General features: G+C 36.2%; 1 protein-coding gene across 10 annotated transcripts in view; it reads right to left on the minus strand.

Annotated features, from left to right (window-relative positions):
• Positions 1–20,077, minus strand: part of NCOA1 (nuclear receptor coactivator 1) — a 253,867-nt gene that overhangs the window by 131,640 nt on the left and 102,150 nt on the right. The window contains exon 1 of one of the 10 annotated variants that reach the window (XM_021085902.1): positions 7,305–8,575. The exons of the other annotated variants lie outside the window; for them this stretch is intronic. The gene's annotated coding sequence lies outside the window, so the exon portion shown is untranslated. Of the gene's footprint in view, positions 1–7,304; positions 8,576–20,077 lie in introns of those variants that run through there. 10 annotated transcript variants of the gene reach the window in all.

Genomic DNA, 20,077 nt, shown 5'->3' on the forward strand with positions numbered 1-20,077 from the left:
CTGGTTGTCATCAGCTTCTTCTCAAACTCAACTCTACTGGTTGTCATCAGCTTCTTCTCAATGTCCTTCCAAAGTCTGGTAAATTTGGACATATCTATAGCTCAGCCTTTAGCCCTCTTTTATTCAGTGACCATGTAAATATGCACATACACACACACACTTATTCATGTACACACAAACATTCCACACACATGCACATTCTCTTTCCTTGGAGAAGTTCCTCTACATTCAATTTAACCTAAAAATTTATCAAGTATCTCATACATGACATCTCGATAAATTAATTCCACTAGGGAAAACACGGACATAAAGCTAGTTATAAATTTAAGCTGGAAACTATAAAGAAAAAATGATAATTTTTAACCATGATACAATGAAAAATTCCTAACAATAAAAACAATACCATAATTCTACAAATGACCCAGTTAACATCCCCAGAAAAAAAGTGCAAAGAACAAAAACAAGCAATTCATATAAGATGATCTGCAACTGGATGATAAAAATGAAAAGCACATCCAACCTAATTAATTCTTAGAATTAAATTAAAATTATGGCAAAGTAATTTCTCATCGATCAGACAGGTGAAAGATTAAAGACTGACAAAATCCAGCACTAGTGAGGATCTAAGGAAATAAGCAACATCCCACACCATTGTTAGGAATTTAAATTGGTACCAGATTTCCAAAGTTGCCAAAATAATCAAAATGTACATAAAAAAATCAATCTGCTAAGAACTTGTCTTAATCACACAATCAAAGTGCATTTAATGAAGGCCAGCAGTTCTCAGCTGGGGCCTATAATACCCTCCAGGGACCATTCAGCAATGTTTGAAGATATTTTTGGTTGTTGTCACAATTTGGGTGGGAAATGCTACTAGTATCTGATGGGTAGAGGCCAGAGATGCTGCTGAACATCCTATAGTGCACAGGACGGCCCTCACAACAAAGAATTATCTGACCCAAATGTCAATAGTGCTGAGACTGAAAAACCCTTGCATAGGAGGATCAGGAACTCTCACATTGCAGCTATTCTTGCTCCCCCTCCTCCCCAGAAGGAAAGAAAATTAACTGCTACTTAGGTCAAGTTCTAGTCTAATGACTAGCCATGCAACTGGCAGATGGGGGACAATGGGCACTGAAAGGTCAAGCTGCTCTAAGGTTCTCCCTCTCCTATATTCGTCATCCATTTGCTAGACATACACAGTTAATGATAGAATGATACGTGATTCAGCCTGACTTCCATGGAGTGGCTGAGTCAGAACACATGGGGTCTAGAGTTGTCACTAGGATTATCACGCACCTATCACACTGTGAACAGAACTTGACAGTCAGCTAACAGAGTAAGATCATACATCAAGACTGGAGAAATGAGACAAAGGTGTGCACTAATTCCTAACAAGCCTCCTAGAATATAGAAATACAGAAACCAGTAACAAACTGGACCTATAGAGAATGCAAATTCATGACCTCTACTTGGAAAGCTGCCTGAATACACACACACACACACAAATGATTTCTGAATATATAGACAGTGCCTATGTTCAATTAAACACTTAGGTGCTATGGTTAAAGTGTTCAAAAGGAAAAGAGAAAAAAGGAGATCTTAAATTCACCAGAGGTATATTAAGGGAACAAAGGAAATCTCAGGAAAGATGAGAACTGAAGTTCCATTACAGCAACTGTGTAAATGTTCCCCAAAGACAAGAGTGTTTCAAGTGTCATACTCCAGGAAAAGCATCAGGCAGATAAGTAAACTCTTCCTGCCTCCAAGGTGTTCCTCACAATAACAACTCTTTCTCTATCATGATGAAAGTGGAGTGTGTAAAAGAGAGAGAGGCTGGGATACTGCAAAGACAGTGTAAGAAAACAATTCTATGGAGTTCCCGTCGTGGCGCAGCGGAAACAAATCCAACTAGGAACCATGACATCGTGTGTTTGATCCCTGGCCTCGCTCAGTGGGTTAAGGATCCAGCGTTGCCGTGAGCTGTGGTGTAGATCCAAGACACGGCTCGGACCTGGCATTGCTGTGGCTCTGGTGTAGGACGGCAGCTATAGCTCTGACTGGACCCCTGGCCCGCGAACCTCCATATGCCGCGGGTGCGGCCCTAAAAAAGACAAAAAGACAAAAAAAAAAAAAAAAGGAAAAAAATTCTAGCTTTGTTATTAACTAAATAAAAGTATCATGAATCCATAGCAGTATTTCCTTTTCAAATATCCTGTTATCATCTCTTACCACTAACTCAGAGAGGTATTTTCAGTAACTAGCCTAAATTTCATCATATACATGTAACCCTTACATGGATATGCCTCGAAAGGTCCCACATATACTAAATCTTATCAAACAAATCTCATTCTTTAAATATAAAACTGAAATATTTCATTCAAGGGAATCCAAGTATGAATCACTCTTTTAAAAATTAATCCCATCTTAACATGTTTTTTTTGTATAAAGTCAAAATTTTAGGAGTTCCCACTGTGGTGCAGCAGAAACAAATCCAACTAGTATCCTTGAGGATGCTGGTTCGATCCCTGGCCTTCTCAGTGGGTTAAGGACCCGGGATTGCCATGAGCTGTGGCGGAGGTCACAGACGAAGCTTGGATCCCAAGCTGTGGCTGTAGTGTAGGCCAGTGGCTGCAGCTCCAATCTGACCCTTAGCCTGGGAACTTCCATATGCTTCAGGTGCGGCCATAAAAAGACCACTAAACAAACAAACAAACAAAAAATCAAAGTTTAATATATATGGTTTAATATATTTGTGCTAAAAAACACAAAAAACATGAATTAAATTTGTCCATACTATTTCCCATATTCCCTGAGAGACATACCATATTGAATAGTCAATAATAAACTGATCATGACATTTGCTGCACATGCTCAACAAACCAAATAATATCAAATTTGGCAACAGTCATGAAAATGGAAATCCCAATTTAACACCAGTTTATTATTGTAAGATGAACTGTGTTTCCTCAAAGACATACTTCTTTTAGTGTTAATTTAGGCTAACTTTGATCTTCCTGGGAAGGAACATAAATAATGTTATGGAAAGGATAGGAATTTTACTGAGAAAACTGTAAAGAATTTGTAGAGCAGGCATGAAGAAAAAAGCACTGAGAAGTCTGAAGGGGGTGAAAAGGCAAGTTGTTTGGGGGAGAGAAGATCAAGAAGAGGCAGAGATATAGTAGCTTAATGAGAAACAGGAAAATATGAGAAAGAAGAAAGATATTTAAAGGCAACTGAGGCAATTTAGTAAGACTTGCTGAATGATACAGTGTAAACTACTTTCTTCACCCCAACAGAATCTTTAGGAATAGTCTGCATTATTCAACACCAAAAAAAAAAAAAAAGTATTTTATTTTTTATGGTTTTTTTACTTGTTTTCTACTATGCAAGAAGTCTTGATGAGAGCTCCAAAGATAGAGAATAGTAGTCTAAGGCTCAAGACCAATTTGTACCCCCTTCAACAATAATTACATTATGAAAAAATATAGGCAGTTAAACTGAATTACAGAATATTCTATTTCTTATTGAAAAACAACATATTTCTTCAGGTCAACTAACCAGTCCACAAATTGGTTAATATTAGGTCATAATGAAGCCAAAGATGATGGGTCTGAATCCCTATGATCCATTAACTTTTCTATTCTGAATTCAAAGGCTCTATGCCTAAATCTTTGGTCTTTCAAATGAACTGATAGTCTGCTAATGACAGACAAAAGAGTATAAACAGATGAATGAAAAGTCATCACTACTATTGGCAATATTTAAAATATATGTCCCACTGATTTTTTGAACCTAGGGTATTAGTTTGTAGAAAAGGTCAAAAAAACCATCAACAGTTTGGAAAATGATTCTGCTTCAGTTTCTTGTAAATTTTTTTAAAGAAAGTTCACCATGTAATTTTAAGTCTAAAACGAAGCCATGTGAATTAGTTTCCAAGAATAAATTAAAAACTACATTCAAAAATGAATTACTACTGGAGTTCCCATCGTGGCTCAGTGGTTAACGAATCTGACTAGGAACCATGAGGTTGCAGGTTTGATCCCTGGCCTTGCTCAGTGCGTTAAGGAGCCGGTGTTGCCGTGAGCTGTGGTGTAGGTCACAGATGCCGCTTGGATCTGGCGTTGCTATGGTGGGCAGCAACAGCTCCGACTCCGACTAGACCCCTAGCCTGGGAACCTCCATATGCTGTGGGTGCAGCCCTAGAAAAGGCAAAAAGACAAAAAAAAAAAAAAAAAGAATTACTACTGTACAACTATAAATGTAATAAATTTATTGAGTAATAAAAAATTTAAAAATGAATAAAACAAAAAATGAATTGCTACTTATTATGCAATTATCTCATTTTTATGATGCCTAAAGTAATTAAACAATTTAACAGAGGAAAAGAATCTATGAAAGGTCCTGTTAATTGTTGACCATAGTAGAAGAGTTTAAACAAAACACACATGTTGTTTAAATTCCTCTCATGTTAGATGATCTAACAAAAGCAATAATATAAGTAGTAAGTAATATCAAATTCTTAATCATAATTGGAAAGACAGTACAAAATGTCTACTCTTTGCTATTTAACCATCTGGAACATGTTAGAGACTCCGTGAAAGCAAGAAAAATCTGCAAGTATAATTGCACTCAGGGACTACTGGCATGACATACTTCAATAAATACCCCTAATAGGATTCACTGATATAATAATTGGCACCAACACTGATGGCTTTTCATTATTTGGCTATTTATTCTTACTGACTAAATACTCGCAAAACCCAATAAATTGTTCCTTAAATAAAAAACAAACAAAAACGCCACCCAGCAAGGGCAAAGTGTGACCGGTTGCAGAGGTAGAAGAGAAGGGATGGGCGAAGAGCAAAGATGTGCCAATGCCTGAGTTCAATTTGTACTTTCCTTCCCACTTTCTCTCTTTCTTCTTCTCTTCCTCTGACTCTAATCTAGCATGACTATCTGCACTCTGATCAAAAGCGACTTGGTTAGGGTTAAGGGAAAATGTTGTATCTTGAGTTGGCTAAATTCCAGTACTGAAGGTCTTTAAACTCAATTGTAACAAGGGAAAACATTCAAAATTTACTCTACTCCTGATGGTTTTGGAGATGGAACACTTAGCTACCTAAACTGGAAGGGTTAAACAAGGGAAGAACCCAAGCAGCTAAGATTTTTAGGAGGTAGCTCTGACAGCTGAAGAGGGGCTGCTGTGATAGTCTAATGCTGATAGAACAAACAGCTGGACTAATAATGTAGCAAGAGGTGAGATGAGTGAGACACTGGACTAAATCAGTAAGAGTTGAAGGTAAAAAAGAGAGACCAAACTGTCTTCATGTATCAATTACAAAAGTAATTCATATTTACCATACAGAAAATACAAGTAAATAAAAAGAATAAAATATAAACTACTCATAACTGTTCCATCTAGAATTAAACATATGTATATACATACTCTTCTACAAAAACAGATACAGTTTTTAATAGTTTTGTTTTAATGATGGTCAGTGCACATACTGTTTGAGACCATTTTTTCATTGAACTTATATATATGTATATATATAAAAGTTCTCATGTTGTTAAATATTCTTCTACATTGTCGGTAAAATATTTCTGTGTATGTATCAGTTTTTAAACAGGACAGTGGTGCAGGTCTTTAGATTAGTTCCAATTTTTTGCTATTAAAAACAATGCTATGATGAGGTACCTTTCTGGCTAAAATTTTATTTACATCAGGATTAGTCTCTAACTCAGCTCTATAAACACCAAGTGTTCTATCATGGGAGTCTAGATATGTATTAAAGCCAATTAGCCAAGACTCAGATTACAGGAGATAAGTGATATCTGAGGGAGAAGCTAATGAATTCATACATATTAATTATGAATATGACATCCAAGCAGCTATGTCCAGCTGACCTCCAAAGTAGTGGGATATAAAGGCTTTTCGAATCACTGACATATTAATGACAGTGGGATAGATGAGATGACCAAGGAAGGGAGAATAGAGTACTAGGAGAACAGATTAGTATGGAAACACTCCCATAGTTAGAGGGTCAACTAAAGCTGGAAGATCAAAAGTAGCCAAAAAAAAAAAAAAAAGAAAAAAAAAGAGAGAGAGAGAGGAGAGAGAGAGAGAAAACGAATAAAGGTAAGAGGAATCCAGAAGTTGAGGGTAAAGAGACCATAATGTCCAGTTTTGAGAATTATTTTGAACCTGAAAAAAAATCACAATCCTCTAAAACACAGCAAATTCTTAGAGAAAAGTACCTAAAGGTAGTCAAGAGTCTGCTAAAATAAACCCCAATGAGGCACAAATACGTCCCCTCAAAGACACCAAGAATCTAAGATATCCCAACACCACCAGAATCACTGAACCCACAGGCTGTTCATGCTCCACCTATCTACCACCCTCCCCCAACTTCATGTCATAAAGGTCCGAACTGTTAAGAAGATTTCTATTTAAGTTAGAGGGACAGAATTATAAAGCGCTTTTTGTTTGTTGTTGTTGTTGTTTTTTTGCGGGGTGGCAAGGAGGGGGTGGCCTAAAACTGTTTTTCTCTCTTCAAGGTTTTGGCCAGTCCGAGTATACAAAGACTCATTATCACAGCAAACATGTTCATGGCTGCAACTTCATTTTATAAATTTACCTAAGGATCTTTTTCAGAATTAACTTTCATGAACATGATTTCATTTTTCACCTTTTTCTTTCCACCCTCCATTTACCCCTTAGCAACTAAGAGCTTTAGTCCCCCAACGACTGGTTTCCAATGTTTCCAAATATACACATCAATTGCTCCACTTTCCCCAGCTCTAGTCGGGGACTGCTCTTGCAAAAAACCACAGTCCTCATATGGATGCACAAGCTGAGCTGCAGGAAATCAAAGTACAGTCTTACATCAAGTAAGTATTTTTAAAGACCAACCACATTCCTTACTCCTATAATCCTTGGTATTATAGGAGAGAATAATAACATTATCATCTTTCTTCTAGATCCATATTCCTCCCCTTCTAAGGAAATCTTGATCCATTCTCTTTTTCTTATCCCAGTTTTGCCATAGAGTGATCTTACCCTCCCATAGTTTTAGTATATTATTTTATTGGGAAGGAGCACTAGAAAAAGATGGAAAGACATCTCAACTCCTATATATGTAATTTTGTTGATCAATATCAACATACCAGAGCAATGTACTACAGATCACGTTAATGCCACTAATTATAAATGAGCCACTCAATTTTTCATCACCTGCGAGAAAGGATAATGAGAGAACAGGAAATGTATAAACAGCATGTAGCAATATTCACCAACTCACAAATCATTTCCAGTCTCTGAAGATCATTGCTTCTTCGTGCTTCTTCCTCTCTCTTCTCCAGAAGTATATCCCAATGTAATAACAGTTTGAACAACAAGCATAATAACAGTTTGAACAACAAGCAAGGCCATGTGAATCTAAGACCTCCGAAAGTACTATGGGACAAAATTTCAACATTACATATAAAAAGTGCCATTTTAATTTTACTTTTAAAAACTGTCTACTTTAGTAACGGCTAAACCTAAAAGTAGGCTCTTAATATTTCAACAGTGACCTGACAAAATCATACTTTCCTGGTGTCTCTGAAAATGTCATTAATGTTGATGACACCTATTTTGTTAAAGAATGGGACACTGCTGTAGCAATAACAAATTTCTACCAGCCTTCTCTTTACCTCCTATCTGGATTTACTACTCTAATTCCTCACATCCTCCTCCTCCTCCCTTTGGGAAGCCATTCCTCATCTGCGACGGTTTGATTAAGTGACCCTCCTATATGCTCCTATAGCACCCTATGCTTACCCCCATAATAGCATCTAGCAAAATATTTGTCTATCTGTCTGGATCGAATCCCCTTTGACCACAGGAAGAGGACTGTAAGTTCCTTGAGAGCAGGAAGGCTATGTCTTATTCAATGCCGTATTTCCAGAGCCTAGGTCAGTGCCTGGCACCAAGTATACTCTCAGTAGAGATAGTCAGCATGGCCCCTACCAGCACTATCAACTGCTCCCATACTAAAGCTTACCACAACCTTCTATATGGGAATCAGCATAATTTTCTTAGGGGATACTTATAATCTAATACTGACCATACACTGTACATCAAGCAGTGTATTATGGATTCTTCTTAATTTTATTTCTTCAAAATCTCTGATAAAGTAAAAAAATAATTATTCTCCTTTACAAATGAGAAAATAATAGCTCAGAAGATAAATTTCTTATAGCTATACAGTAAGCAGCTTAGAAAAGATTCATGTCTGCCTGTCTCACTATAGGTCAAGAATATTTCTACTATACTATTCTGCTTATCTAATACTTATGCTGAACCAACATAATATGTAATGATTCAAAATATATTTTTCTTGCTATATTCTGTAATGATAAATCCCCTCTGGGAATCAATAAAATGTGAAATATCTGGAAGACTGTAAAGATGCTGGGTTAGGCTTACATGCTCTGGACTTAGATTGACTATCTGGATTCAAATATCAGCTGTGCTACCCACTAGCTGTGCAATCTTTTTTTTTTTTTTTTTTTTTTTGGCTTTTTGCCTTTTCTAGGGCCACTCCCGTGGCACATGGAGATTCCCAGGCTAGGGGTCCAATCGAAGTTGTAGCCACCGGCCTACCCCAGAGCCACAGCAATGCCAGATTTGAGCCACGCAGGATCCTAGCCGCATCTGTGACCTACACCACAGCTCACAGCAACGCCGGATCCTTAACCCACTGAGCAAGGCCAGAGATGGAACCCGAAACCTCATGGTTCCTATTCAGACTCGTTAACCACTAAGCCACGACGGGAACTCCTAGCTGTGCAATCTTAATTTACTTAATTTCTCTGTGTTTCAATTATTTGTAACATGAGGATAGTAGTAGTAACTATAGGGTTGTTATGAGGAATAAATGACAATATATGTAAAGGATTTAGACTAGACCCCAGTATATAATACTACTACTAAAAGCTAGGATTACTGCACACTACTATATATACTACCTTATAGTCAATAAACCTTAGCTATTAACATTTGACTATTCAAGTTTATACAAAGGAATTGTCAACTGCTTCTATGTGAGTGGTTCTCAAACCACTCTTTAGTGAATCAGAATTATCTAAGAAGTTGTTGTTTTTTGGGGTTTTTTTTGCCATGCCAGCAGCATGCGGAAGTTCCCAGGCCAGGGATGGAACCCATACCACAGCTACAACTCGAGCCACAGCAGTGACAATACTGGATCTTTACCCTGCTGTGATATCAGGAAACTCCTCTAAGAAGTTTTAAAAAATATCCAGAGACTGGGTATCCTGGCATTTCTGGTCTGTGGGTTTGGATTGGACTCTAGAAACTTTTTTTTTTTTTTAAGGGCCACACCTACAGCATATGGAGGTTCCCAGGCTAGGGGCTGAATCGGAGCTGCAGTTGCCAGCCTACACCACAGCCACAGCAACTCAAGATCTGAGCTGCATCTGTGACACACACCACAGATTGGAACAATCACCACCAGAAAGGCTGCATTCTCTTTTGTTGTTGTTGTTGTTGTTGTTTGGGTTCTTTTTTGTCTTTTTAGGGTTGTACCTGCAGCATATAGAAGTTTCGAGGCTAGGGATCCAGTTGGAGCTGTAGCCACTGGCTAAGCCACAGCCACAGTAACACCAGATCCAACCCACATCTGCAACCTAGATTGCAGCTCACGGCAACTCCAGATCCTTAACCCACTGAGAGAGGCCAGGGATCAAACCTGTGTCCTCATGGATACTAGTCAGATTCATTTCCGCTGAGCCACAATGGGAAATCCAAGGCTGAATCCTCTCATCACAATGCAAAGAAATAAGTAAAAAACAAACATAAAATTGCCATATACTTGAAAATTTAAATCTACATCTTTAAAGAGCTCACAACTCCAGAAACAAAAACAAAAGATTTTAAACTAAGAATAAAACGATAATGAATATTTCAAAACTATAAAATGTCACGAAAGCAATACTTAGAGGAGAATGTATTCTCATAAATGCTTTTATTATGAAAGAAGAATGAAAATTAAAGAGCTAAATGTCTAACTAAAAAAATAAACCTCCTCATCTAAAAATAAGGTAAAAAACACAGACAAATATTAAATCATAAATTAATGAAATGGAAAACAAACAATTTGATAAAATCAAAAGTTGATTCTTTAAAACAAGTAATAAAATGCCCTCAATGCGGTCAAAAAAGAAAAAGATACATGTTAATTATTTAAAATGAAAAGGAAAGCTTAACTATAAAGCAAATATTACACAAATAAGATGTTGTGAAAAACCTTTTACTAATAGATTTAAAGCAAATGAAAAAGGTAAATTCTTAAAAGATATAACTCATTAAAACAAACCTAGGACATATTAATGTAACTAACTAACTAAATAAATGCAGGAGAAGAGACAAACCTTTCTTAGGGAAGAATTCCAAAAAATATATGAAACTACTCTCTCCTCTAGAAGGTAGAGCTTAATTTCCAGATTTACTTAGGAACCCTTTTCCAAAGAATTAAGTAGATAAAGAGTAATAAGGATTTCACAGCAGAGCAATCAGGCTGTACTACTGAATCATGTGACAAAGGTTAACATCACCCGTGAAGTGCTGGATATCATGTCCCCCTAAAGTGGTGTGATGACCACCCCCTCACGGTACTTCGGGACTATGGGACTTCCCCTTTACGGTATTCTTCTCGTAATCCCAGTCTGATTGTGAGAAAAACATGAGACAGACTTAGAGAGAGATTCTATAGCATACCCGGTCAGTACTCCTCAAGACTGTCAAGGTCATAAAAACAAGGAAAAATTAGGAAAGTATCATAGACTGAGACTGGAGAAACACAGTCATATACTCTAGGTTGGACTATGGACAGAAAGAGAATATTAATGACAAACTGCTGAAAGCTAAATAAAGCCTGGAGTTTAATAACATCAGTGTGTTAGTTCTGACAAAATGTGCCACAGCAACATAGGATGTTAATAATGCAGGGGTGGGGTGGGATGGCTGAGGGGTACACTGGAACTCAATATACTATTTTTTACAACTTTTCTATTAAGTCTAAAACTATTTTTTTAAAGTTTTGTTTTCTTTTCCACCACACCTGTGGCATATGGAAGTTCTGAAGCCAGGGATCAAATATAGCCACAGCTGTGACCAGAGCTGCCATAGAGACAATGCTGGATCCTTAACCTGCTGTGCCACAGTGGGAACTCCTGTTGTTTTCTTAAAAAAACTAACTCAGGAAAATATGAAAAGAGTTAATACTTTTATACCCATCAAAGAGATTAAGTCAATAGTTTAAAATCTTCTCCAAGGCCATAAGTCAGTTTTGTTTAGAAGTATAAGATTTGGGGACTGAGTGATCAAACTACTTAGAATTAATTCCATATGCACACTCTGTTTTGCGTTTTTGGTATAAAACTGTTTTGTCTTTAAGGAATGTTGTATGGTATTATAGAAAATAAAGAAAATAAAGATAAACAAAGGAAAGAAAATCCAACCCTAGTAATTTTTTAAGAAATCTTCTCAGAAAGCAGAGTTGAATTTTACCAAAAAGTTTTCCAGAAAGAAGAAACATCTTCCAACTCATTCTATTAGACCTATATGACCTTAATACCAAAACCAAATAGTATTAGAAAAAGAAATAATATGTCAATCTCATTCTTGAACACAGATGCAAAACTCAAAACGAAAGAGGCATCACCCTCAACAATCCAAATCTCAACAAAGTAAATTAACGCAACAAATTTTATTAAAAATAGGGCTGAGAGCCTTTATTCCAACTCATAAAATGCATCACATAGGAAAAACATTCAGTACTCTTCAACATCCATATTCTATTCACTCCCTAAAACTTAGGAACTAACTAGTTCTGTGGTTCTCAAACTATGTTCTAAGTTGTCCCGAGGTGCCACAGCAAACTCAGAGGAGTGCCACAGGATGTTTTCAATTTGATGTACAATACACATCTGGCAGGCATCACTTACATTCTTTCACAGTTTCAACATTAAATCATACTGTATTCCTTTTGATGACCTCTTATCTTTGCGAATCTGAGTTTATGGTGGCAGTTGCTGTGATAAAAAGCAAGCATTGCCCCCCCCTCAAAAAAATAGGAACCATCATGTGGAAATCAACATGAAACAAGAAATGAGAGTGGCAGTGCCCAATCTGAGTCCAAGATTTGAGAAGTTATGTGATACTCTCAGATACATACACCGTATTGGTAAGTAATTGTGGCTATTTAAGAATAAAATTAAAATATTACTTTTTGACTTTATGCGTATTAATTTTTTAAACAGCTACTAAGTTGTTAGGACATAAATACTTATTGTTTGAATCTAACTACTTAATAAATGTAGCTACTAGGCATTTCTTTGACTGAAGGACACTATGAACTGAGAAAGTTCAGGAGTCTCTGAAACAGTCATTATATCCTTACTAGACCCTTAGTTATATCCATTAAACCCTTACTATATCCAAAGTAAGAATCCAAAAAAAATGCAGATAGTGAAAGATACTTTTATTGACAAACAATATAGTGATAAATTGAAGATTTTTCTATCTGCGTTTATGCTAGGAATACAAGTGTGATTTAATATTACAAAGATGTAAGCATTATTCACAAAATTAATAGACAATCTTTTCAATAGTGGTAAAACATCTGATTAAATTCAACATTACTGATAAAAATTTTTAGAAAAATCATTTAAGATTTTTAAGACCTCCTTACTTTATAAAGGATAGTGAATACAGAAAATCTTGTAGATAATTATTAAATATTTGAAGCATACTCTAAAATTAGAAACAAGGACACTCATTAATCACTACCTCTATTCAACTTGTACAGATCTGTCTAGCACAATATATGTAACTTGGGGAGGTGGGGAGATGAAGGACTTGGTATGGAAGAAACAAACTTTGGCCAGATGATGGGGAAAGAGAAACTGGATGATCATACATGGCATATTTTTGTGGGTGAAGCCTAAATGCAGCATATATTACTTCTACTCATATTCTACAGCCTAGAAATTATCCAGGTGGACATTCTTAATGCAAAGGAGGTGGAAAATACAACCCAACTCTGTACGCAGGAAGAAGAGGAAATTTTTAGCCACCGCGTCCCTCAAACCAAACTGGAAAATAATTTAGCACTGAAAGTGAGAATGTACATACTCTACAACCCAGCAATTCTACTTCTGGGTAGAGAGGCTTTTGCATATGTACACCATAAAATATCTGTAAGAATACTCATTGCAGTATTGTTCATAATAGAAAAAACAGGACTTCCCGTGTGGCTCACAACATAATAGAAAAAACAAACGCAAGCGTGTCAATTAACAATAAAACAGAACATGATGGAGGATAATGTGAAAAAAAGAATGTATATAAATATATAACTGGGTCACTGTGCTGTACAGCAGAAATTGACAGAACAGTGTAAATCAATTACAATAAAAATTTTTTAAACCAATAAAATAAATTATCATATATTCATAACTAGCCATGAAAATAAATGTCCTATAGAGCAATGTAAAATGAATCTTAAAAGTGGACCTTTTTTTAGGGCCGCACCTGCACCATATGGAGGTTCCCAGGCTAGGGGTGGAATCAAAGCTATAGCCACTGGCCTATGTCATAGCCACAACAACACCAGATCTGAGCCGCACCTATAGCTCATACCACAGCTCACGGCAACGCTGGATCCTTAATCCACTGAGTGAGGCCAGGGATTGAACCTGGATCCTCATGGATACCAGTCAGTCTCCACTGAGCCATGACGGGAACTCCAAGTGGATTTAAGCAGGACACATACAATCTACCATTTTTATAAAGTTCGAAAATAAATTAATAGACTATATTATTTAGGATAGACATACATGCAGTAAAACTTACACTTTTAAATCTTAAAAAACAAGTCACAAAATTCCATTTAGTGTTTATATATAGGAGGAGTCAGAAAGAGAGAGGTGTTGAGAAAGGTTTACAATGGGAGTTTCCATTGTATTGGTAATATTCCATTTCTGGGGTGGTATACATACTACTGATTGGTTCATATTGACATAACAAATAATATTTTAAAATCTACTTTCTAATGGAGGGCAATAAATTTTTATTTAATGGACTGAGGAGATTACAGAACAGTATTTTATGGAGCATAACAAATATTTTCAAATATTCAAATAACTACTTATCTCCTTATTTATTAACCAAAATACACCTTCTTGATTACCTAGAGAAATAATACTCAAGAAACTATTAGTTATCACATAAATGTAGTAAAGAATTTAGAAAAACTTTACCAGTTAACCACCCAATTACTTGTTCCTACTCTTCCCCAATCACATGACCATTCAGTAAACTGTAATTACTACGTTGACGTCTCAGTGCTCTTCTTGAATTTTAATTATAGTAAGTATTTTTTGAAACTATAGTAGTAACAGTGAAAATTAAGAGAAGACATAATAATTCTAAGCAAGATTAAAGTACATGCAAAGGAAGGAATACTTGTATTCTGACCTCTTAGGTAAAGGTAGGAGGAAGGAAGAATTGTTTTTCAAAGAATGATTTCCAGAGGAATTCTAATTAATAAAACTGTCAGGGTGGGAGTTCCTGTCGTGGCGCAGTGGTTAACGACTCCGACTAGGAACCATGAGGTTGCGGGTTTGATCCCTGCCCTTGCTCAGTGGGTTAACAATCCAGTGTTGCCATGAGCTATGGTGTAGGTCACAGATGCAGCTTGGATCCTGCGTTGCTGGGGCTCTGGCATAGGCTGGCGGCTACAGCTCCGATTTGACCCCTAGCCCAGGAACCTCCATATGCTGAGAGAGCGGCCCAAGAAATGGCAAAAAGACAAAAAAAGCAAAAACAAAAACAAAAAAAACTGTCAGGGGAAGAAGTGGGATTAGGAGGTTCAGAGGATCTTTTTCTCCCAGAATTGCTTACAATGTACCTCCATTTCCAAAACATGCCAACAACTCATGCAGCTCAGTATCAAAAAAACAAACAACCCTATCAAAAAAATGGGCAGAAGATCTAAACAGACATTTCTCTAAAGAAGACACATGGATGGCCAAAAGAACACACAAGAAGGTGCTCAACACTACTAATTATTAGAGAAATGCAAATCAAAACTACAGTGAGGCATCACTTCCACACCAGTCAGAATGGCCACCATCAAAAAACCTACAAACACTAAATGCTGGGCTTTTTTGGCTTTTCCCATTAGCCCCACTAAAACATTTCAAATCCTATCTATATAAGCTTAAATCTGATATCCGCCATAAATCCTTCTCAGAAAATAGTCTTAAATACTCTCCCCCTTTGAAATTTTTTTGAAAAGAAGTTTTCAATGTCTTTGTCACAGGATATACTAACTAAACATTTGATGGTTAGAGATGATTCACCAACAATTTGATGTCTGCTATCTCTAAATATTAAATTTTACACTATTATGTTTATAATAAAAGTATGCTGATCTCACTAAGTAGAATAAAAGTCCTTAATAAGAAGGTACTATATTTTACGCCTCAGAGGAGAATACTGGAATACTGTAGTACAATGATACAGTAACTTTTACTCGACTGAATATCTACTGAGTCATATGTGTACATCATTCATCATATTCTAACCTGCCCACCTTCTATATTTCCACATCACTGTCAAAATTAACATCATTCTTACGGCACCAGACTGCCAATTTAGACAAAATTAGTATATCTCTCTCATTTTTGTCTCTAACATTAAATCACAAAGTTCTGTCAATTCCCTCATCAATGTCTAAGAGAACTGAATATTCCTTCTATTTATACATCTCTGTCCAAGTTCTCATCTCCTCTGCTTAGGTTTAGAAACCAATCTAGTTCATTATCCACGCAGAACAGTATCTTTAAGAAATGTTTTTTATTTAATCACTTTCGTCCTAATTAACTCTCAGAAGTTGTTGTTTTTTTTAATTGCCCAGCTAAACAAATGTAAAATGTATATTCAAGGCGTCCTTCAGTTTTTCCCTGTCTTTTTCTCTCTAGGTCTCTCATAAGGATTTGGTATTCCACTTATCAGGATTCTCCCCCAACTCCATGTATATGCATAGCTGTACACATTCTTCAAAATTTGATCAAAATTCATATTCTTTAAGAATACTTGCCTTTAGGGAGTTCCCGTTGTGGCACAGTGGAAACGAATCTGACTAGTAACCATGAAGATGTGAGTTCGATCCCTGGCCTCGCTCAGTGGGTTAAGGATCCAGCATTTCCATGAGCTGTGATGTAGGTCACAGATGTGGCTCAGATCCTGTGTTGCTGTGGCTGCAGCACAGGCCGGCAGCTGCAGCTCCACTTCAACCTCTAGCCTGGGAACTTCCATACACCACAGGTGAGCCTCTAAAAAGCAAAACAAACAAAAAATACTTGCTTTTAACCTCATTCTGATCACTGTCCCCTGAAAATTTGCTAATTTATACATTAAGTAATACTTGTTCATATGCTTTGTTTTCCAATGCTATACTTAAATACAAAATTGTATTATACAAATATATTCCTGGCTATAGCCATGCATATTTCTTTTTATTTTTAACTTTTTAATATTCCTTATCCTAATCTCAATTTTTTTCATAGCCAATTTATTAAAACACTAAACAGTCTTTTTTCCCCACTGAAATTACCTACTTACTTGGTACCTATAATAGTTAATTTTATGTATCAACTTGGCTAGGCCACAGTGCCCAGATACATAATCAAACACTGGTCTAGATGTTGCTATGAACTTTAGGAGAGGTTTTTTTTTTTTTCTTTATGATAGTGACATTTAAATCAGTAGACTTTGAATAAAGCAGATTATCCTCCAAAATGGAGTTGGCCTCATTAGTCAGCTGACAGCCTTAAGAGAAACATGACTAAAGTACCCTAAGGAAGAGGTAATTCTGCCTGTAGACTTCTGCTTTTGGATTTCAACTACATCCACCCTTTTCCCAGGTCTCCAGCCTGCCAGCCTGCCCTGCAAACTTCAGACATGCCAATCCCCATAACTGCATGAGCCAAATCCTTAAAATCAATCAGTGTCTTCTTTCTCTCCGCTACACACACACACACACACACACACACACACACGTTTAAAGTCTTGTTTGGTGACTACAGGGGACACAAAAACAGGTCCCTCATATCCCTCAATCAATTTATTCATTTAAAAAAGTACACAGTGTCTGCTGTGTGCTATGTTCTGAAGATTCAAAGTTGACCTAGAGCCCTATTCTCAAGAACTTGGGAGTGGGGTAGGTTCAGTTAAAAAAACAAACAATTAATATAATGAATATAAGGTTATCAGTTCAGGATACTATTCATGGTAACACAGGAGAGGGACACATACATAACTGAAGTTTCTGCATCAACTGAATCTTAACTGCCTATAACTAAAATATTGTTTATCATATAGTCACCCTTGGAAACCAATTACATATCTTAAACATATAGGTGAAAACAAACACAATCCAAATACTACATTGTTAATATTCCTTTGAAGTGATTATTTTAGGAAAACTAAACTGACTAAGGAGTCTTAAAAGAATAAGACTTAGAATGTTACAGACTCACAGACATAGAGAATAGACTTGTGGTTGTCAAAGGGGAGCAGGAAAGGAGTGGGATGGACTGGGAATTTGGGATTAGTAGATGCAAACTATTACATTAGGATGGATAAGCAACGAGGTCCTGCTGTACAGCAAGGGAACTATATACACTGTCTTGACACAGACCATGATGAAAGATAATATAAGAAAGGGGATGTATATATATGTATGACTGGGTCACTCTGCTGTACAGCAGAAATTCGCACAACATAAATCAACTATACATTAATAAAAAACATTTCAAGTAATAAATAAATAAATAAAAGATTTAGAATGTTGAAGAATCTTGTTCCAGTTTGAAAAGCCAAACTGATTAACTGCAATTGGAAAGATACACACAAAATCTCACATATCGGAACTCTCAAGCACACTATGTAAAATGAATATTGTAAAATGGGATTAGCCTTTAGTTCTTTGAAATACACATTAAATCATAAAATCCTTCTTCTGAAAGCATCTTAAGTATATATGAGAAGCGATTAAAATTTAAATTCATTCAAGGATACTTACAAATAATCTGCTGTACCTTTTAAACTTGCAACTATGATACATTACTAAATAATACAAAAATTCAGGATCTATGTTCACAATGTGAAATACAACCACTAAATTTAAACATTAAAAAAATATTAACTTGATAATAGTTAAACCTTAATCAGATAGTGGAAAATGGTAAATGAAACAAAATCTCTTTTTTTTTTTTTTGCTTTGGTCTTGTATTTAAATAGGAGATCTCCTTAGTTCCCAGTAGTCTGAGAATATATAATATTTCATAACATTATCAGATTAGTGTACTGATGACTATTACATAAAAACTGCTGTCAATATTATTACATTAAATTTTTTTATTTGGGTTAGTAATTAGAAAGAGAAAAAACTTCCAACATTAATTAAACTGGTGATACCATTAAATGAATTAAGCTGGTGATATCATTAAATGAACACAATCTCATAATTTACCGCATGTATTCTTTACCAATTAGAAAAACTTATATCCCCAAAGTAGGCACACAACAAACATCTATTAAATAAATGAACAAAACGTTCACAGGCCTGAGATTTCTGTACTCTGAAGTGTCACGACTTTGCTCTTAAACTCTACTTCAGTATGGACACTACCAAAGGCCTAACTTTTTAATGCAAACTTAGAGATTTTCCTTTGGGGCCTTAGAGGTCCTTCATGTATACTCCCTCTAAGAAACTATATAACTAGAATCATGCTAAAATGTCATGAAATAGAGGGAGCAACTATTAGAGATCTCTCTGCACCCACACAAGCTTTGCATTCAAACATAAATACCTTGCTGCCAAGTTGAAAGCTCAACAACCTCTATACAGAGGCAGGAGGGCCCTAAGAAATCAATCAGGATGCCACAAGAGCCTTATTGGGTCCCCTGCTAATTTAACAAGGATTAAACTACAATATCTTTGGGTAAGTCACTTAACTTCCAGGAGCTGCAATTTCCCCCCTTGCAAAAAATGGAGGTTGGTCACTCCAAGATTCTACAGAAAGCAAAGCAAATTTATCTTTAATTTACCTTCAGAAGGTAAGATGCTTCAGAAGCCCTACAAAAATGGTTTGTAACCTTTTTTTAGGTGCTAAGACAGCTTTGAGACTTTAATAAAAGCTTGACACTTCACCTCAAAAGTATGAACTTTTGAATACAGTATCAGGAAAGGTGAATGACACTCTGAAGTGGCCCATGGAACTCATGTAAATTAATTAATTAATTGATTTGTTTATTTATTTATTTTTGTCTTTTTCTAGGGCCACATCTGCAGCATATGGAGGTGCCCAGGCTAGGGATCTAATTGGAGCTGTAACCACCAGCCTACACCACAGCCAGAGCAAAGCGGGGATCTGAGCTGCATCTGCAACCTACACCACAGCTCACGGTATCACCACCAGATCCTTAACCCACTGAGCAAGGCCAGGGATCAAACCTGAAACCTCATGGTTGCAAACTCACGGTTAACCACTGAGCCATGACAGGAACTCTGAAACTTCTGTAAATTTAAACAGAACTTCAATTAACCGGGGACATGTTAGCAGGTTTAAAAACAAAGCAGCACTCTGTACCTAAGTCTTTTGAATTTTCTAAACAAATTAAATTTATTTTAAATTTCAAATAACAGTAAAGAGGAATCAATTATTTTTATGACTACCAAAGAGAAACATGGTTTTGGAGAACTGAAAACTACTAGCTTAGATAATTAAACTATGCTGGCAAATCAGAGTTCCAGGTAAGTAAGATCCAAAAATATTATGATTACATGTCAATCTCAATTCTAATGAACCAACTCTAGTAAAAATATTTACTTAGAATTCCAAATTTAAACAAACACATGCTTCTCTGGATTCCCTTTATTTGGATAATTCACTTGGAGATAGGCCTTCAATAAAAATATAAACTAAATATGAAATATTT

The sequence above is a fragment of the Sus scrofa genome, chromosome 3, assembly GCF_000003025.6.
Source record: "Sus scrofa isolate TJ Tabasco breed Duroc chromosome 3, Sscrofa11.1, whole genome shotgun sequence".
Classification (NCBI taxonomy): domain Eukaryota; kingdom Metazoa; phylum Chordata; class Mammalia; order Artiodactyla; family Suidae; genus Sus; species Sus scrofa.